The sequence below is a fragment of the Mus caroli genome, unplaced genomic scaffold (genome assembly GCF_978045245.1).
Source record: "Mus caroli unplaced genomic scaffold, Mus_caroli_1 scaffold_18, whole genome shotgun sequence".
Classification (NCBI taxonomy): domain Eukaryota; kingdom Metazoa; phylum Chordata; class Mammalia; order Rodentia; family Muridae; genus Mus; species Mus caroli.
Window position 1 is genome coordinate 70027542 of NW_028227273.1, and position 21704 is coordinate 70049245.

A 21704-nucleotide genomic window follows, 5' to 3' on the forward strand; every position below is an offset into this window, starting at 1 on the left:
TCTTAAGAGTGTTCGCTCAATAAGCCTTCCCTGTCTGACTGAGATCAATGTTTGTGTCGTTTGTGGGGCCACTCTTAGACTCCTACACTAGGTGGTCTGGAACTCTCTCTAGAGACCAGGCTGGCCTAGAACTCACAGAGATCCCCTGCCTCTGCCTCCTGAGTGCTGGGATTAAATATGTGTGTCACCACCCTCGGCTCTTTGCCTTATTTTTGGGGATAGAGTCTCTCACTGGACTTGTAGCTGGTTGACTGGGCTGGGTTGGGTGGTCAGTGACTTCTAGGGGTCCCTGCCTCTACCCCAATCCCAGCACTAAAATTACACATGTAGCACCCAGGTTTTACATGAGACCTTGGTGCTAGGGATTTAAATTCACACCCTCACATCATGTCTGTAAGCAGTCTCCTCAGTCCCGTTAAAAACATACACCGCACTTTACATGTAGCCTCATCCCGAGGAACTGCTCAGAGTCTAAGCCCAGCAAGGATGCAGCCTAGAGGTGAAGGTGGGCACGCTGCCTGCAGGTCGCCCACGATGCCATGTCTGGAGGCAGAGATCACATGTGGTTCCAGTTCCCTTCCCCAACCCCAGAATTGTGCTAAATGTTTCCTTGGCAATCCTCTTGGCTACCATGATTGGTGCCAGAAGTCTCTGGGTGGCAGCTCCCCCCTCTCCCCGAAGTCATGTCACAACAAATCCCTACACATAACTCCTATTCCAGATTACTTTCCTGTTTAAACCCTGACAGATGTCAGACATGTCTTCTGGTGATCTAATTTTAAATTGGAGAAGGGTTTCTTATCTATCGTGACAGACTCTCCCTCTGTAGTCTAGACTGTCTTTAAACACTGGCTCCTCCTGCCCCAGTCTCTCTAGTGCTGGAATTGTAGGTGTGTGCCACCATACCTGGTTAAAGTTTGTGTCTATCTGTCTGTCTGTCTGTCTGTTTACTGTGTGTGTCAATGTAGGTCAGACACCTTCAGCCATCCTGGAGACTCAGGCTGTTTTTCTGGCCAGAACACAGCAGGAAGGCAGGAAGAACAGAACAGAGTTTAGGAGCTTGAAGGAGCACACTGCTTCCCTAAGGACCAGCCCTGCAGCTGGTCATTCTTGTTCACCTCAGGCTTTTCCAGGGAAACCTCCCTTCAGCTTCCCAGGGAGTTTCCGATTCAGGGTTCCACAGACCCAGGTCTTCACCTTTATAGCTGCAGGCTGCAGCCTCCTCTTCCTACTTGATCCTTTCCTCCTCCTCCTCCCTCTGCTCCTCCCACTTCTTCCTCTTTCTCCTTCTCCTGCTCCTCCTCCTCCCTCTGCTCCTCCCACTTCTTCCTCTTTCTCCTTCTCCTGCTCCTCCTCCTCCCTCTGCTCCTCCCACTTCTTCCTCTTTCTCCTTCTCCTGCTCCTCCTCCTCCCTCTGCTCCTTTCTCCTCCTTCTCCTCCTCTACATTATTCCTTTTCTTCTGTGATGCTGGGGATAGAACCCAGAGTCTTGAACACGGTAGCTATGTGTTCTATCACTGAGATAGATCTATACCCTGGGCCTTCTCTTATTTGTTTATTTATTAATTATTTCTTTTACATCCCACTGCTGTCTCCCCTCCCTCCTCTCTTCCAATCCCAATCCTCCCCAGCCTCCCCTCTACATCCACTCCTCCTCCTTTTCTCTTCAGAAAAGGACAGGCCTCCAGGATAGCAACCAAACATGGCAAATCAAGTTGTAGTAAGAGTAGGCACCTCCCCTCGTGGTTAAGGTTGAACAAGGCAACCCAGGATGAGGAAAGGGTGCCAAAAGCAGATAAAAAGAGTCAGAGACAGCCCCTGCTCTCACAAGAAGATCAAACTACATGACTATATACGCAGAGGTTTCTTTATTTTTTTAAAAAATAATAATTCTTAGTGTTTTTGATGGCCTCCACTTTTTTAACTGATAAACTTATCAAATGCATAGTAATTGTTTACCATCTCCTGTTAGCACTTCCAGGGCCTTGAGCTATGGGTCACCCTCATCTCTGCAGCCCCTTCCTACCCTCCCTTGGTCTCCCTAGTCTGTCACCCACAGCCTCCCTGTCCACCTGCTGTGACACTTGCTCTGAGCATGTTCCTCTCTGGTCAGGCATCCTCTGCCAGTTAGAGTCTCAGCCTCTATCCTGCTTGGTTTTATGTTGGTTTGTCACAAGCGAGAGCCACTTGAGAACAGGAATTCTCAATTTAAAAAAAAGCCTTCATAAGATTCTTCTATAAGCAAGTCTGTAGTGCATGCGCTTAACTACCAATGGATGCTGGAGGTCCCAGCCCATTGTGGGTGATGCCATTCCTGGGCAGGTGGTCCTGGGCGCCGTAAGAAAGCAGATTGAGCGAGCAAGGGATGGGGTCAGCCAGGAGGCAGCACCCCTCCTTGGCCTCTGCATCAGCTTCTGCCTCCAGGTTCCTGCCCTGCTTGAGCTCTGAAAAGAGCTCAGCTGACTATTTTGTGGGAACTTTGGAAGACAAGAGCATTGAGAGAAATGCAGATGATGGAGGCCTGACTTCTGACGTTTTAGAGAGAAATTTGAGAGTTCCTTAAAAATTACTGGAACTATTTGATATTATAAATTAAGAATCTGTGGTTCTGGCTAGCTAGACTGAAGAAATCAGCCACAATTACTAAGAGACCAGAACCACTAAAGTGAAACCTTTGCTTTGCTAGGACAACAGACGTCAGTCAGCTGAGTCTGAAGACTCACATGTGATTAAGATGCATCTAACCCTGGGGTCATGAGAGCTGGCCTTGCCTCTCACCTGCTGTACCATTTGGGGAAGCTGGTCCTGCACCTTGGCAGAGCTGGCCCTGGTGGCCAGGGTATAGGTAACTGCCCAAGGTCTTGTGCAGAGGAGTGCTGGCCCCACCTCTCCTCAGCTGAGGGGTGGGGCTGGCAGGAAGGTGATGGCTTCTCCTCCTGTAGGAGTCAGGAGAGCTGGCTCCGGGATTGGGGTCGTGAGAGTGGGAGAGCTGCCTCTGCTCCTCACTGGCTGTAGCACATGATAATCTGTATCCCACTCAGCTGGGTGGCACAGTGGAGCTGGCTCTGAAGGCATGGGTGTGGGTGAGCCAGCCCCCAGGGCATGAGAACAGGAGGGGCTGACCCTGCCTCCTGCTGCTGTCCACATTGGATGGGTTAGCCTGAGCAATGTTGGAAAGTTCACCCTGGTGGTGTTGATTCAGGGAGCCAGCGGGATATCCAGGTCAACTACAACCCAGGTCCAGATCCAGGGCTTTAAGTTGGCCCACCTCAGAACCTACATCATCTGTGAATGGTTGGAGCACATGAAAGGGCCAGTCCTGCTGTTCCAAAGCTGCAGGATCTCCATGACACAGGGCAACAACAGGGTAACCAGGAGGAGTCCCAGTGAGGACCCAATATTGACAGTGTCACAGAAGCCAGAGGCCTCCAATCAGACCAGTGGCTCATTGCAATGAATTTTTGCATGTGAGATGTGTGGACAGAGGGATGTACTATGGGATGCACTGTGACACACTGCAGCTTCCACAACGAGATGGTTTTTATTCTTTGGTTTTTGTTTGCTTGTTTGTTTGTTTTATTTTCTTTTGCCCGTGTGTGGGGGAGGTTGCAAGGGCAGAGAGCAGATATGAGGGGAGAGGGAGATGAGTGAACCTAAGGTGCATGATGGGAAACTCATGATGAAGCAATAAAAAGTTGGAGAGAGAGAGAGAGAGAGAGAGAGAGAGAGAGAGAGAGAGAGAGAGAGAGAGAGAAGCATCCTTGAGGTGAAGTCTGGGAAGTGTTTCCTCGGGGTTAGCACACACATGATTGAAACTGTGGTCTAAAGATAGCAAAGGCTGCATCTCACACTGGCAGTCAGAACTTGGTGAGGTGGGAGTGTATCCCATGTGCTACTGGTTTTGAAGGCATGAAGGGACTCCAGGGGTCATGGAGAGCAGCTGAGGCTTGGCACTGTGTGGCAGTGCTGGAGTCCCTGAACAGAGGCCAGAAGGAGCCATTGATGAAGGTCCAACATCTGTTTTGGGGTATCCATCAGAGAGATAGGTTTAAGCCAAGAAGGTCTTTATTATCTGGCCAGGAATTACACTGGGTAACACAGACTCCAGTGCAGCCCTGAGCCTTTCTCAGGATGAGCTTATATAAGCACAAAAGCCATGTTCTGGGTTGACACACTTCATTTAACAAGAACAGTTAGCCAGAAGCAGAACTACAAAAACCAAGGTTAGTTCATTTAGAGACTCCCAGAACTGTGGGCTTTGATGGATTAGGTCTTTGTTTGACTTTTGGCAGGTGCTGCTGTCTCTGTGCTGAGTTTTACAGCCTGAATGATACTTCCATCATGGAGTCAGTTGTGCTAAGGTCTGGGGGCTTACAAAGGTCTGGGGCCCTGTTGAAGCAGATCCCAGCATTTTGGAGAAGCCAGTGCCACCAAGGACAGCGGTAGCTGTGGAGTTGAGTTCACCTGAGCCTAAAGATGAGCTGTGTGTGCTGCAGAGGCTGGAGCTGGAGACGTGACCAAGCCATTTTGGAGGAGAGTAGATCAGGACTAAATCCCAGACAATGGGTACTGAGTTATTTACACTGTTGCACTTTGAATTCGCCTTGTTCTCATTGTAACAATGCCCTGGTTCTTCCCTTTTGAACTAAGAAACTGGTGGCGCAAGCCTTTAATCCCAGCATTTGGGAGGCAGAGGCAGGTGGATTTCTGAGTTCGAGGCCAGCCTGGTCTCTAGAGTGAGTTCTAGGACAGCCAGAACTATACAGAGAAACCCTGTCTCAAAAAACAAAAAAAAACAAAAAAACCAAACAAAAACAAAAAAAAATAAAACAAAAACCCAAAAAAAAATTTTTTTACAGGAGCCCACAGTTGAGGAAACTGTGACCTTTTAAAGAAATTTTGAATTTTCAGAGAGACTTTGGGTTCAGTTTAGTTTCGTTTTTTGAGACAGAGAGATTCACTATGTAGCTTAAGCTGCTCTGAAATTCTATGTGAACCAGGCGAGGCTCAAACACAGAAATCCGCCTGCCTCTACCTTCCAGATGCTGCTGGGATTAAAAGTGTGTGTCACCATGCCCTTCAAGACTTTGGATTTTGCCGGGCGTGGTGGCGTACACCTTTAATCCCAGCACTTGGGAGGCAGAGGCAGGCGGATTTCTGAGTTCGAGGCCAGCCTGGTCTCGTGAGTGCCAGGACAGCCAGGGCTAAACAGAGAAACCCTGTCTTGAAAAAACAAAAAAACCAAACAAACAAAGACTTTGGATTTTTAAAAGAAACAATGGATATTTTAAAGAGACAATTTTTGAAGTATTGTAAATGTAAAGACTGTGAAACTTTTAAAGCACTATGTCTATATTGTGATATTATTATTATTTTTATACTGTCCATAATACTTTATTGGTTTCCTATTGACCTGGACCCAGCTGGGTGTGCTCAGGGCAGGATCACTGTTCACCATATTTCAGGTGGGTAATGAGAAAGAAAGCCTTAGCCTAGACTCCAGCCCCTTCAGAGTGTGGAGGAAGAGCATGCGTTTTCTGGGCCAGCACGGGACATCCAGGTAGAGGCACAGGTGAGATCCAAGATTCAGGCTCACCGATGTTTACCTGTCTCAGTTGTGTTTGGAGAAGTATTCCTTGCTGTCATCCACAATGGGCTTGATGGTGTCACTGCCAGGCTTCCAGCCAGCAGGACAGACTTCCCCGTGCTTGTCTGTATATGGAAAGGCCTGGACTAGGCAGAGAGCCTTATCTACAGAGCGTCCCACAGGTAGGTCATTCACTGTGATTGGCGAAGGACACCCTTGCATCGCTGATAAAGAAGCAGTGCCTTCATCATTTTTCAACATGCCGTAATTCTGGGACAAGCTTTTAGTCACATCAGCAGGCAGAGAGATATTCAGGGGGCCCAAGCCTCCTTCCTTCCGTGGGGTATTGAGCCATACCAGGTGGGTGAACTGAGAGTCCACAGGCACTCCCAGCCTAGCTTTCGGAAGTCCTCAGCGTGGTTGCTAAAAGCGATAATCTATGTGGGGTAAACAAAAGTGATGTCCAGTGGGTAGAAAAAGAGGACCACGTACTTCCCCCTGTAGTCCAAAACTTAAAGCTGTGAAGTCAGGAGCTGGCTTTCTGATGTGCGCCTTAGAGGCCATGATTGCATGGGCAAGAGCGGGACATGTGGGCAACCAGACTTCAGCAGAGGCAGGAGAGAGATCTCAGAACTATATTGTGACATTAATCTGAGATCTTGGAGACAAAGGGAAGGCTATTATTTTTTGTTGTTGTTGTTTGTTTTTTGGTTTTTGGTTTTTTGAGACAGGGTTTTTCTGTGTAGCCCTGGCTGTCCTGAAACTCACTTTGTAGACCAGGCTGGCCTTGAACTCAGAAATCCGCCTGCCTCTGCCTCCCGAGTGCTGGAATTACAGGCATGTGCCACCACGCCTGACTGGGAAGGCTATTGTTAAATAGTGTTGTACTAGTGTATCAAAATGACAAGGGGTCAATTGTACTGGTTAGGTTTATGTCCACTTGACACAAGCTAGAGCCATTTGAGAAGAAGGACTCTGAGTAAAAAAGTGCTTCCATCCGATTTCCCAGTAGGCTCTGCCCTAGAGGCATTGCAGGTGTGGCTGCTGTGTCACCTGTGCATCAGTAGGTGACCGAGGAGACTGGCTATGTCTGTGCTCAGTGTTCTGACCTGTGGACATCTGAACAATTTGTAACCTAACAGTCCCTGAAAATAAGCAGGCCCGGGGAGTGAACCATGCCTGAGAGGAACCCTGCCCAGTGCCATAACAGCACCCCTGAGACCACTCCCAAGATGACCCCAGACACCAGAGACCCTGGGTGCCACTATGAGGAGCAAGTAAGTGGCGGAGAAATGGAAGAAAGAGAAACAGAGGAGGTGTGTTGTGGGTAGCCCTAGGGCTAATTATATTTGATGTTAAATCTGTTCTGTGAGTGTGAACAAGGAATGAGTCAGCACTCAGGTGATTTCCTGTAAACCTGCTTCCCTCCTTAATTTGTAAAATAAAGGAGAGCTGATTGGGCAGATAAAAGGGAAGGTGGAGCGGAAGGGGAGAGGGAGAAGAAGAAGAAAATAGAAGAGGGAGAGCAGGCAGAGGAGGAGGAAGAAGAAAAACAGCACATAGCCTGAGAAACCACAAGTTCTAAGGGATCTCATAGATGTGGAAGATGGTAGTGTAGCGGTAGACCTGCCCAATCCAGGTGCACCTCATGTATTCATATTAATTGTGTTGTGTTTTCATTGCCAGGGCATAATTGGTTTGGAGAGATTTACTGCAACAGAGGTGGGCACAATGAAGAGAGGCAGAACTGGAGACGCAAGGGTAGTGAAGGTCAACCTGATGTGAGTAGCCAGTAATGCCATCTGTGGCCACGAACTTGCACGAGCAGAGGTCTGTTACCACCAAAGGCCAGGCAAACGCCCCTGGTCTGGGCTGCCAGGGCACATGCTGATTTCTGAGAGCTGTGCAGAACTGGCCCCCACCTCTTCTCCCAGCATTATGAGAGAGCTACCCTAGGGTTGTGTGAGCAAGAGAGCTACCCCTGCCCCTAGCCAGCTGCAGTAGTCTGGAGAGTGGGCTCCCGAAGTACAATAGAGTTGGCCTGGTTGCAGGAGTTGTGGGTGAGCTGGCCCAGAGGTTCTAAGTATGGGAGAGCCAGTCCTGTTGCTGGTCTCCCATGCGCTAGCATGAATCAGGGAGAGATACCCCCACCCCCCTCCCCTCTTCACCTGTGGCAGTTGGGAAAGCTGCCCTAGGGTCATGAGAGCAGGAGTACTGGCTCTGCCTTTCACCTGGGCAACACAATAGAGCTGACCCTGGTGGGGGCAAGCTGGCCTGGAGGGTGTAAACATGGGAGATCTGACCCTACCTCTTGTCAGCTGTGCGGTGGCATGGACAAGAGAGAGATCCCCTCCCCTCCCTTTGCCCTTGCCATCTGGTGGGTGGGAGAGCTGGCCCTGCTAGGGTCCTTCCCCAGCTGCAGCACTCAGGAGAGCAGCCTCTGCACTTCCCCTGGGCAGCATGATAGAGTCAGCCCCGAGGGTGTGAGAGCAGAGGCTCTGGCTCTATCCCTTGCTGGCTGCAGCATTGGGTGGGTCAGCAGGAGCAGGGCAGGAGAGCTCACTCTGGTGGTGTGGGTGTGGGAGAGTTGGCAGGCTGCCTAGTTTAGATATCTCCCAGGCCCAGATCCTGGGCTTTGAATTGGTCCACCCATCGATGAACTGCTGGAGTTCTTGAAGGGGTCAGTCCAACAGTTCCAAATTTATAGGATTTCCATAACACAGGACAGCACAGGATATCTGAGAGGGGTTCCAGTGAGGTTCCAGAACTGATGATGTAGCAGAAGCCAGAGGCCTGGAACCAGACCAATGACTCATTGCAATGAACATTTGCTAGCAAAGAAATGTGGACAAAAGGGTATACTGTGGGGCACACGGTAGCATCTGCATTGGTTCCTGCCCTGGCTTTCTTTGAAGATACACTATGATGTAGAACTCTAAGGTAAAAATAAAACCCTTTCCCCCAAGTTGCTTTGGTCATGGTGATTTCTTGCAGCAATAGTAACACTAACTCAGATCTCCTTCTTTTCAGGGTTAACTCATACTTGTCTTCTAGACTTAGCCGGCATCTCTCTGTCCAGAGAGCCTCTGTCGTTTGCAAGATGATGCGGTGTCTTCCTGTGGGGTCCCTGGGCGCTCACTCACCCTTGCCTGTCTCCCATAGCTTACAGATGCTTTATGCAGCCGCTGTGTTTCCACCTTTCCCTGTTGTTGGTCAGAGAGCCTCGAGGGCAGAGCCTGCATGTCCAGGCACTTAATCCTTCACTAACATTTCCCACGTCAGCCCTTGGGAAGCATTGGTCGGACTTGAATCTGAATCAGCGCTTGTCCATTTGCCAAATGGAGTTCTTTGTATACACTGCTCTGAAATGAGCAGAGTTTTAAAATAAAGTAAAATAAAACCAGATGCCCCGGCAAGTTTGAGTCGCAGATGACGTGTCTGAGACACTGTCCACCTGTGGTGTATTTATACCTAATGAGTTCCTTGTTTACGTAGAACCCCATGCTTACCCAGGCTCTCTGTGTTTGTATCTGCTAGCTCAGCAAGCCTATCCTTACCCTCATGATGGAAAGCCTGACTTGGATAGTGAACTTTCTGCAGAAGCCTCATTCCCTGCAGTTCTCAGGGAGAGCTGAGGCTCTGCTTTTTTTTCCATCTCATCAATTTCCCCCACCCCCACCCCAGGGTACAGCACGTGGACTCTCCAAAGCTCTTTAAGTGGCTTCCAAACACTCACAGACAAGCCAGGAAACAGGAATAGGAAAGATGTGCAGAAGGGGTAACCAAAGAGGAAATGGCAGAAGGAGGTATACACAGGTCTTAGTCCTTCCTCTCTAACCCCTGGTCTGCACGTGACGGACAGTGCAGCCACAGAATGTTGATCATTAATTGGCACCTGGTAGCTGGTGCAGGCCCCAGTGTTCATGGCTCACAGAAGGCCATCGTGGGTTCACTGTAAGTCCCTGGATTCTCTGAGGTAAGAGGAGGAGGAGCAGGCCTGCAGCCAAAGCCTGTAACTCACGGTGAGGAGGGCCTGATCCTGACACCAACCCCTGGCTTCTGCTCTAGAGATGGCTTGTCACAGATCTGGATCTGGGATTGATCTCCTCACCCTCACCTTGTACCTCAAGCACAGCCCCTGCCTTGACTTCCCCTTCCCACTTTTCCAGACATTGTTCCCCCCCTTTCCAAGCACACATCAAAACAACCATCCATCATGATCAAGTAGGCTTCACTCCAGGGATGCAGGGATGGTTCAATATACAGAAATCCATCAACGTAATCCACTATATAAACAAACTCAAAGACAAAAACCACATGATCATCTCGTTAGATGCTGAGAAAGCATTTGATAAAATCCAACACCCAACATGATAAAAGTCTTGGAAAGATCAGGAATTCAAGGCCCATACCTAAACATAATAAAAGCAATATACAGAAAACCAGTAGCCAACATCAAACTAAATGGAGAGAAACTTGAAGCAATCCCACTAAAGTTAGGGACTAGACAAGGCTGCCCACTTTCTCCCTACCTGTTCAATGTAATACTTGACATCCTAGCCAGAGCATTTAGACAACAAAAGAAGATCAAGGGGATACAAAGTGGAAAGGAAGAAGTCAAAATACCACTATTTGCAGATGATATAATAGTATATAAAAGTGACCCCAAAAATTCCACCAGAGAACTAAACCTGATAAACAATTTCAGTGAAGTAGCTGGATACAGAATTGACTCAAACAAATCAGTGGCATTTCTCTACACAAAGGATAAACAGGCTGAGAAAAAAATTAGGGAAACAAAACCCTTCAAAATAGTCACTAATAATATAAAATACTTTGGTGTGACTCTAAGGAAGTGAAAGATCTGTATGACAAGAACTTCAAGTTTCTGAAGGAAAAAATCGAAGATCTCAGAAGATGGAAATATCTCCCATGCTCATGGATTGGCAGGATTAATTTAATAAAAATGGCTATCTTGCCTAAAGCAATCTACAGATTCAATGCAATCCCCATCAAAATTCCAACTCAATTCTTCACAGAGTTAGAAAGGGCAATCTGTAAATTCATCTGGAATAATAAAAACCTAGGATAGCAAAATCTCTTCTCAACATAAAAGAACCTCTGGTGGAATTACCATGCCTGACCTCAAGCTGTACTACAGAGCATTTGTGATAAAAACTGCATGGTAAAGGTACAGTGACAGACAGGTTCATCAATGGAATAGAATTGAAGACCCAGAAATGAACCCACACACCTATGGTCACTTGATCTTTGACAAAGGAACTAAAACCATCCAGTAGAAAGAAGACAGCATTTTCAACAAATGGTGCTGGCTCAACTGGCAGTTAGCATGTAGAAGAATGAGAATTGATCCATTCTTATCTCCTTATACATAGCTCAAGTCTAAGTGGATCAAGGAACTCCACATAAAACCAGAGACACTGAAACTTATAGAGGAGAAAGTGGGGAAGAACCCTGAAGATATGGGCACAGGGGAAAAATTCTTAAACAGAACACCAATGGTTTGTGCTGTAAGATCAAGAATTGACAAATAGGACCTCATAAAATTACAAAGTTTCTGTAAGGCAAAGGACACTGTCAATAAGATAAAACAGCAACCAACAGATTGTGAAAAGATCTTTAGCAATCTTAAATCGGATAGGGGGCTAATATCCAATATATATAAAGAACTCAAGAAGCTAGACTCCAGAAAACCAAATAATCCTATTAAAAATGGGGTACAGCCGGGTAGTGGTGGCACATGCCTTTAATCCCAGCACTTGAGAGGCAGAGGCAGGTGGATTTCTTAGTTCGAGGCCAGCCTGGTCTACAAAGTGAGTTCCAGGACAGCCAAGGCTATACAGAGAAACCCTGTCTCAAAAAAAAAATGGGGTACAGAGCTAAACAAAGAATTCTCAACTGAGGAACACCAAATGGCTGAGAAGCACCTAAAGAAATGTTCAACATCCTTAATCATCAGGGAAATGCAAATCAAAACAACCCTGAGATTCCACCTCATACCAGTCAGAATGGCTAAGATCAAAAAACTCAGGTGACAGCAGATGCTGGCAAGGATGTGGAGAAAGAGGATCGCTCCTCCATTGCTGGTGGGACTGCAAGCTGGTACAACCACTCTGGAAATCAGTTTGGTGGTTCCTCAGAAAATTGGACATAGTTCTACCAGAAGATGCAGCAATACCACTCCTGGGCATATACCCAGAAGATGCTCCAATTTGTAATAAGGACACATGCTCTACTATGTTCATAGCAGCCTCATTTATAATAACCAGAAGCTGGAAAGAACCCAGATGTCCCTCAACAGAGGAATGGATACAGAAAATGTGGTACATTTACACAATGGAGTACTACTCAGCTATTAAAAACAATGAATTTATGAAATTCTTAGGCAAATGGATGTACCTGGAGGATATCATCCTAAGTGAGGTAACCCAGTCACAAAAGAACTCACATGATATGCACTCACTGATAAGTGGATATTAGCCCACAAGCTCGGAATACCCAAGATACAATTCACAAAACACATGAAACTCAAGAAGAAGGAAAACCAAAGTGTGGATATTTTGGTCCTTCTCAGAAGGGGGAACAAAATACCCAGGGAAGGAGTTACAGAGACAAAGTTTGGAGCAGAGACTGAAGGCATGACCATCCAGAAACTGCCCCACCTGGGGATCTATGCCATAAACAACCACCAAACCCAGACACTATTGAAAATGCCAACAAGAGCTTGCTGACAGGAGTCTGATATAGCTGTCTCCTGAGAGGCTCTGCCAGTGCCTGGCAAATACAGAAGTGGATGCTCACAGTCATCCATTAGACGGAGCACAGGGTCCCCAATGGAGGAGCTAGAGAAAGTACCCAAGGAGCTGAAGGGGTTTGCAGCCCCCTAGGAGAAACAACAATATGAACTAACCAGTACCCCCAGAGCTCCCTAGGACTAAATTACCAATCAAAAAAAAAAAAAACTCACAGAGAGACTCATGGCTCTAGCTGAATATGTAGTTGAGGATGACCTAGTCGGTCATCAATGGGAGGAGAGGCCCTTGGTCCTGTGAAGGTTCTATGTCCCAGTATAGGGGAATGCCAGGACCAGTAAGAGGGAGTAGGTGAGTTGGGGAGCAGGAGTAGGGGGAAGGGGATAGGGGATTTTCGGAGGGAAAACTAGAAAAGGGGATAGATAGCATTTGAAATGTAAATAAAGAAAATAGCTAATAAAAGAAGAAAGAAGAAAACAGTTGTGTTCCCCCCGAACTCACTACATATTTTACTGTTGTTGTTTGGCTTTTTTGAGACAGGGTGTCTGAGTTAGGGTTTTACTGCTGTGAAGAGACACCGTGACCAAGGCAACTCTTATAAAGGCAAACATTTAGTTGGGACTGGCTTAGTTTCAGAGGTTCAGTCCATTAGCATCATGGTGAGAAGCATGGCAGTGTGCAGGCAGACATGGTACAGGAGAAGGAGCCAAGAGTTCTACATCACGATCCAAAGGCAGCCAGGAGGAGACGCTTCTGCACTGGGCAGAGTTGGAGCATTTGGAGACCTCAAGGCCTGCCAGTACAGTAACTACAGTAACACACGTCCTCCACCAAGGCCACACCTATTCCAACAAAGTCACGCCTCTTAATAGTGCCGCTTCCCATGGGGCAAGCATATTCAAACCACCACCCAGGGTAATTTGTCTTGCTCTGTTGTTTATGCTTCAGATTTACAGAGATCCACCTGCCTCTGCCTTCCAAGTGCTGACATTAGAGTCATGTGACACCACCTGGCTCCTCTTTTATTTATTTATTAATTTTTTTTTTGAGAAGGGTCCTACTCTAGTGCATAGTTGGCTTAGAACACTGACTGGCCTTAAACTCACAGCAATCAGCCTGTCTCAGCCTCCCAAGAGATCAGGGGCATGAAGCCCCATGCCTGGCTTCTAATTAAATGTAAATTTTGAGGTATTTATTTATTTGTATAAGTGTTTTGCCCGGTATCTATGGCTATGCACCACTTGTGTGCCGGGTGCACAAGAAGGCTAGAAAAGGGCATCAGCTCTCCTGGGGCTTACAGACAGCCCGGGGCTGCCCTGTGGGTTGTGGGGATTAAACCCAGGTTCTCTGGGAGAGCAATCAGTGCTCCTAACCACTGAGTCTTTGCTCCAGCATCCTAATTCAATATTTAACACACACACACACACACACACACACACACACACACACACACACTTATATTTGCGGTAGTGAAGACGGATACGGATACTTGTGAGCTCTACCTGGAGCTCCCCGAATGTGTGAGTGTGTTATGTGCTGGGGATTAAACCCAGAGCTTTGAGCTTGCTAGGCTAATGCGCTCAAAATGTTTTTACTCTCCATTGTGCAAAATTCACGATAATTTAGCCATCAGCTCTAGAGGTTCAGTTATGCGTATGGATTCAGCCGACCGAGCAGTGAGGCCTGAGACTCTGCACCCAGCCGCTAGGTGGCAACCTGAGTTGGTTGCTGGCTGTTTCCAATCCTGTTCTGCTCCCCAAAGCGATGGTGATGCCTTTCTGGGTCACGCACAGGGTGGTAGGGATCCGGGGACATTCGCAGTCTACTCATCAGGCTCTCTACGACCATTTTGCTAGGTACCCCTGGCATTCGAGAAACCCCAACAGCCACCCGGTAACTATCACTCACCAGCTGCCTCTGTGAAGTCAGCCTATCGACCTTCCAGGCACCAGCGAGTGACTCCTCAGTGACCATACTTCCTCTTGTCTGGGCTTCCGCAGAAGTCCAGACACTAATTGGCTGGAGTTAATTAACCACCGGTCTCTTAGTTTATATTTTTTCCCAGCAGGATTCCTAAGGAGGCCCTGGGAGGAGCACTTCCCCTGAGTCACCCGAACAGACAGCACCTGGGCAACCCAGGGCAGGCTCAGCGGAGGCAGGTGATGTAGAGCAGGAAGGCCGGGTTTTCCAGGAGCTCCCACCATTGCATGCTTGGGCAGAGCATTTAACATGTCAACGTTTCATCTGCCGACATGCCTGCTTCCATGTCTAGATCCCATCATATAACTAGCCTCTAGAAAACACTACTGACAACCGGCTGGTCCAACAGTAGAGTTTGATGTGCATTGGGTGCAAGGAGCTCTGCCTAGAATGAAGATGGAGAGGACAAAAATGAGGGACCATGGTTTTGGGGTCTGCTTTAAGGTGGGCCCTTTGCTGCAAGACAGGGGTGGGGTGGGGAGGTGTGGCTTGGCTAGGATCATGTTACTACAGGATTAAACAACTGAAGTAGTTTAAAACTGCTTCATGGTGAGAGGGCCTCCAAGTCTTGGGAACATCTTGTGATTGAGGGTTTCCCTGAACTTATTAGTAAGGTCATTTACAAAATTTGCCTTCCTGGACAAGTGTTTCCCGGATGTGTCCGTAATATATTGCTTCACTTAGTGAGTTGGAATCCTTTGGTTCATTTTTATTCTTTTAACAGTCTCATGGAGCCCACGCTGGCCTCAGACTAGTTATGCAGTCCAGTGTGGTGGTTTGAGAATGGGTTCCCTAGACTTACAGATCTGAACACTTGGTCTCCAGCTGGTGGAACTGTTTTGGGGGAAGGATTAGGAGGTGTGACCTTGCTGGAGTAGGTGTGTCACTGGGGCTGGTTGGAGGTTTCAGAAGCCAATGCCATTCTCTGTTAGGTCTCTCAGCCCAGTGACTACTTCTCAAGGTGTGAGAGCCCAGCCAATGCTAAAGCACCCTTCCTGCAGGTCTGCCTGCCTGCTGCCGTGAGATCACGGACTCTAACCGTCTGAAACTGTAAGCCCTGAATAAATGCTTTCTTTTAAAAGTTGCTTTGGTCATGGTATCTTATCACAGCAATAAAAAAAGTGACGAAACCCCAGGTTAACCTTTAACTGGCTCTCTTTTCTTCACCTCCCTGGGGCATGAGCCTTCACACTAGCTATTTTATGTATCTGCTGCCATTATGAGGAGTAATATGGACGTTGCTACTTGTAACAGAGACATCCTGTTACAGTTACCCCATTTAATGTGAGGGCATGGTGCCAGGGAGGAGGAGGAAGGGTATACACAGAGTGGGCTAAGGTTTCAGCCATCTTTTTGGTTATATATATATATATATACAGAAGGGCTGGTGTAAAGGTCTAAGACTAGAAAACTTGCTTCTCTGTTAAAGTAATGAACACAATGTGTTCACTCGTGGACTGCAATACAAGGTATATAGTCTGGAGCTCATTGTTTTCTTTTGTAAGGGATATGTGGGAGGCTACTGGAGGGTATTTCCAAACTGCAATTCCACAAGCTTGTCAAGATCTTAAAATGGCCCTGTAACATTCGATTCCCAGCCTTCCTACAAAGAAGCCATGTGATCTGGGTCCAGCTCTTCTCCTGCGCTCACGTCCTTGTGTATACAGTAGGGAAGGTGGTACCTTAGACAGAGTGGTCAAGCGGCGGAGCTGGGGAACCATGTCCAGCAGAGCTGCCACAGTTGTTTTGAACAGAATTCCAGATGATCTTAGTGTCCCTAGTCTTGCAAACTCTGAATCTGGAACCACAAACCTTGTGAGAAATCACAGGTCCGTAGGAGGCAACTTCGGAAAGACTTGGGGTTCAGGTTGAGAGGAAGCAGAAGAAATTTAAAAAAACTAACCATTATCCCAGGCCAGGACGTCTGCCGCTCCTTTGGGTCACTTCTTGCACCACGCAGTGTTTAGCGAGCAGTTTTTTACAGGTCAGGAACTCTCAGAAACAGGTTTGCAGGAGATGCTAGAAGTCCCTGTTTGAGCAGGCATCTATTGTTTGTTTGTTTGTTTGTTTGTTTGTTTGTTTACTTCTTGGTTAGTTTGAGACAGGGTCTGACTCTGAAACCCTGACTGGCATGGAACTCACAGAACTCTACCTGCTGTTTCTGCCTCCCAAGTGCTGGGGTTTAAGGCCTGTGCCACCGTCACCCAGCCGCAGTTACTCTTGTGGCAAATCTGAGCAAAGCCTAGAACAGAAACTAAAGAACCTGTGCACAGAGGGCACTGGGAGGCTTAGGAAAATGGCTCATTAAAAAAAAAGTCTTTAAGATTTATTTATTTCATTTTTTTGTGTGCAAGTATTTTGCCTGCATGTGTGTATGCAAACCACATGCGTAAGGAGGCATTGCATCCCTTGGAACTGGAGTGACAGATGATTGTGAACCACCCTGTAGATGCTGGGCACTGAACCTGGGTCTTCTGCAAAAGCAGCAAGGGCTCAGCCTACAAGTGCTGAGCCCCCTGTGCCAGCCCCTGGACGTGGCTCCTGAGCAATTCACAGTTGGCATCCAGTTTAGTCCCTTCAGAACAATGGCTGAACATGGCTGAACATGGCTGTGCTTAGGAGATGTGGGGCTGCAGGAGTGGGTCAAATTCAGGTTGTTGGTGCAGCCTGTGCAGAGCAGAAATGAGGGACTGACTCTGATCAGAGGAGATCAGCCCTAGGACCTGGTGCCCGAGGGCTGGGATCTGTCACTGATTCCTGGGTCCCTTTTGGGGAGTCAGACCCTCCATTTTGGAGTTGAGGAAATTCTGCCCCTTCTGTTCCTAGCGAGGCACTTTCTGTTCACTCTGCCTTCTCACCACAGGCCTCGTGGCCAAATCACTAGCCGCCAAAAAAATGACTTCTGGTCTCAAGGACAAGAAAGACAAAATTTTCAAACCTCACCAGGATATGAGGGAAATATTTGTTTTCTTTTTTTTCCTTTTTCTTTTTTCTCTTTCTTTCTTTCTTTCTTTCTTTCTTTCTTTCTTTCTTTCTTTCTTTCTTTCTTTCTTTCTTTCTTTCTTCTTTCTTTCCTTCCTTTCCTTTCTTCCTTTCCCTTCCCCTTCCTTCCTTCCTTTCTTTCTTCCTTCCTTCCTTCCTTCCTTCCTTCCTTCCTTCCTTCCTTTCTTTCTTTCTTTCTTTCTTTCTTTCTTTCTTTCTTTCTTTCTTTCTTTCTTTCTTTCTTTCTTTCTTTCTCTTTTTCTTTCTTTCTCTTTTTCTTTCTTTCTTTTTTTGTGATAAATATAAGGAAGAGGTGGGATGACACACAGCTGTAATTCTAGAACTTATGAGGTGGCAGGAGGGTTCTGAGCTCAGGGCCAGCCTAGGACACATAGTGATATCTTGTCAAAAAAGGAAAAGTGTGTGTATGGTGGTGTGTGTGTGTGTGTGTGTGTGTGTGTGTGTGTGTGTGTGAGAGAGAGAGAGAGAGAGAGAGAGAGAGAGGAATTGCTATCACTTTCTGGGCCTGGTCTGCTAAAATACATTATTGACAGCTGCAAATAAATTTATTACCGCTAGTCTAGCTATTTCTCAACTTGAGGAAGTAATTAGAGATGCTTTCAAGGATTTTTGAGCAGGTTTTATTGAGACATTATGTGTAACAGTTCAAAGGAATGGGTGTCCAGTCTGTGAAGATACATACTTAAGTAAATGCTGTTGCATTTTATAATGGCATATTATACAGGCATTAATAACCTTGTCATGAATGGCTTTGTGGCATGGGAAGGTGCCAGACTATATTACAATTTGAATCCAATCAGTGTAGTAGTATGCATCTAATAATAAAAAATAGAAATATATAGTCTATAGCTTGTTGAACTGAGGAAAAATTTTGAGACTTTCTTTTAATTAGTTGATTGGTGATTTTTAATTTTTTTAAGATTTTTTTTATGTGCATGAGTGCTTTGTCTGTCTTAGTTACTGTTCTATTGCTGTGGAAAGACAACATGACCAAAGCAACTTATAGCAGAAAGCATTAATTTCGATCTTGCTTACAGTGTCAGAGGGTAAGTTTATGACCATCATGGTTGGGAGGATGGCAGCAGACAGGCAGGCATGGTGCTGGAGCAGTAGCTGAGGGCACACAGCAGATCCACAAGATGGGGGGTGGCTGGGCCTGGGGTGGGCTTGATTAAGGATGTTTACTGATCTTCTGGAGGACTCAAGTTCTGTTCTCAGCATCCATATGGGAAACTTGCAGTCATCTTTAACTCCAGCACCAGGGACTCTTTATACCTCCTTAGGTGCTCACACACATAATGGATATGTGCACACATACACATAAATAATAATAATAATAATAATAAAAAGATAAGCAGGGTATAGCGACTCCTTTAACCCCAGCACTCAGGAGACAGAGGCAGGTAGCTCTCTCTGAGTTCAAGGCCAGCCTGGTCTACAGAGCAAGTTCCAGGACAGCCAAGGCTACACAGAGAAACCCTGTCTCAAAATAAAAGCAAGTAAATAGATAAATAGAAATAAATAAAATAAAATAAATCTTAAAGGTGGTTTTTATCTTACAGAGCGATCAAATACGGTATTTGAAATAATGTTTAAAATGCATGTGTATATGCCACAGTGCACACATGAGGTCAGAGGACAACTTAGAGGAGTTGTCTCTTTCTATGTGTCCTAGGGGTCAAACTCAGCTAGCAAGGTTTGTGTGTCAAACACCTGTGTCTGCTGAGCCATCTTGCTGCCCCCTGAAATAATTTTTATTGTCAAACGAAGGGGACAGATAGCTGAGCAGAAGACAAAGGCACACACAACCCTACAGATCAAATTACTGCAAAGGGTCTGCTGGATGATACACCGAATTCCTGTGTCCGTTTGAAAGTCTTTCAAAGTCAGTTCTTGTGCTCATGACATTGAGATCATAATTAGAGCAAATTTGTTAACAACGAGCATATTACTGTGGGCCTGTTAATTTATACCTGTAGCTTCAGCACTCAGGAGGCTGAGGCAAGTTCAAGGCTAGCTTGGGCTACATGGTAGGAGATAGGCAAGCCTTTACTACAATGTAAGATCTTGTCTCCAAAAACAAATAAAAACCTACAGTAAACACTTTTAAGAATACCTTAATGATCGGTGGTGGTACACGCCTTTGATTTCTGTGCTCAAGAGGCAGAAGCAGGTGGATCTCTGTGAGTTGGAAGCCAGCCTGGTCTACAGAGTGAGTTCTAGAATAGCCAAGGCTACGTAGTGAGACCCTGTCATAAATAAACTAATAAACAAAGCTTTAGTGAGATAAATGAATGGTTTGCAAAAGGTCCCAACAGGCACAATGATGGCTTCTTTAAAACTATCTCAGAGTTGCTGCTTAACAGTCAGTGAAAAGACCTGTTACGCATGCAGCCTGCTGTGGAGGGAGGGAGGGCTCATCAGTTAAGAGCACTTACAGAGGACCCAGGCTTGGCTTCCAGTACCCAGATGGTGGCTCACAGCTATCTGTAACTCTAGTTCCAGGGAATCTCAAGCCCTCTCCTGACTGTCCCAGGCACACACATGGCACACATGCATTTATGTACACAAAATAGTCCTACACATGGAAATAATTAAAGGTTTTTTTTAAAGGTATATTTATGACATGCTCAAAAGAGGACTCAAATCACTCCATGCTTATAGTCAAAGGAGAGACATGAGCCTGTGTAGCTGGCGCCACCTGCTGTGTCCCAGTGCTCAGGACTTGAGTGGCAGCTGCGTGCCAAGTAACTCTTCTTTTGTCCCTCCTTTGCCTCCGGTTAGACACTTGTAAGCAGAGCGAGGTAATGCAGACGCTGTAACGCATCCTTGGTAGCTCCCACCCAGCGCTTTCACCTTCCACCTCAAGCCTCCCTTATGTTTCTGAGCAGAGGTGAGTGATAGAGAGGATAGCACTTGCTCTAAGCCTGAAGAGAAGACGCCGACTCTGGACATGGCTGGGGCTTTTCAGGCGTACAGTGCAGCGTGCGCAAAGGCACTGTGCCGAAAGGGCAGAGCAGAAATAGCGGACCAGTGTGGCTACCCAGGAAAGAGCACAGAGCAGTAAGGAGAGGAGACAGAGTGGTCAGCCAGCCAAAAGCTTAGACTCCCTCCAAAAGCAGCGGTCAGAGGAGGCTTTGACTGGAAAACTAGATCTAATGTGGGTTTGTTTAAGTTTGTTTGTTTATTTGAGGCAGCGCCTCCAGTAGCTACAATGGCCTGGGTCTTGCCACGTAGCTGAGGATGACCTTAAAATGTTGCTAGTATTTCATTTATATGTGTGTTCATGCATGTGTGGGCACACTACAACATATATGTAGAAGACAGAGGACAGGTTACAGGGATTTGGTTCGCTCCTTCCACCATGTGAGTTCTGGTATAACACAGGTTGTCAGACCTGGTAGCAAGCGCCATTCTTGACCTGAAGAACCATCACACTGGCCCTAATGCATCTCTTTTCGTTTCTTCTTCTCTCATACAATGCATCCAGATGGAAGCCTCAGTTTCCTCCACTCCTCCAAGTCGCTGCCACCTCCTCTCTCCTCCAGATCCACTGAGCTCCTTTTCCCGTTGGAAAGAGCAGCCCCCAGTGACATCACCCGAATATTACACAGTAAGATGCAATAAGACTAGGCACAAACCCTCATATCAAGGCTGGAAGAGATAACCCAGTAGGAGGAAAAGGGTTCCAAGAGCAGGCAGAAGAGTCAAAGACAGCTCCATTCCCACTGTTAGGAGTCCTACAAAAACCCCAAGTTAAATAACCACACCATATGCAGAGGACCTAGAGCAGACCCATGCAGGCTCTGTGATTGCTGCTTCAGTCCCTGTGAGCCCTGCTTGGTTGATTCTGTGGGCTCTGTTCTCCAGGTATCCCCGACTTCCCTGGCTCCTACAATCCTTCCTCCCTCTCTTCTGCAGGGTTCCCCGAGTTCCACCTACTGTTTGGATGTGGGTGGGTCTCTGCCTATGCTCTGTCTTGGGAAACTTCTCTAATGATCAGAACAGCCTGGACTAAGGCTGTTGCAGCGTCTGGGTTTACCTGTGGGGTCTGTGGCCATGGAGAAAAGTCCTCGGATCCACTGGGATCTTCCAGGCCTTCACAGTGTTCATGCAATGTGGAAGACAGGTGTAGGTGGGAAGGAAGGAATGAATCAAGGATGATTCCCCAACCCAAGTCTTGAGCAACTGGGGATCATGGTGCCAATTTCTGAGCATCTGATTAGAAGGACTCTCTTTGAGACACCTGCTCAAAGTTCAGGTCCCCCAGAACGAAGTCGTGGCTTGAAGAGACAGGTATAGAAGCAGGAGCCGGGGGTCAGGGACCACCCAGCAAGCACGGTGGCCACTCCCTGATGCTG

General features: G+C 46.9%; 1 non-coding gene and 1 pseudogene across 1 annotated transcript; one reads left to right on the forward strand and one right to left on the reverse strand.

The window, feature by feature from the left end:
* Positions 1 to 5487: 5487 nt before the first annotated feature.
* On the reverse strand, positions 5488 to 6151 carry LOC110284315 (peroxiredoxin-2 pseudogene; annotated as a pseudogene).
* A 452-nt stretch (positions 6152 to 6603) lies between these two features.
* Positions 6604 to 6730, forward strand: LOC115029785 (small nucleolar RNA SNORA17). The gene has a single exon (XR_003835351.1). It is a non-coding gene; the product is annotated as a small nucleolar RNA SNORA17 (small nucleolar RNA).
* Positions 6731 to 21704: the final 14974 nt, after the last annotated feature.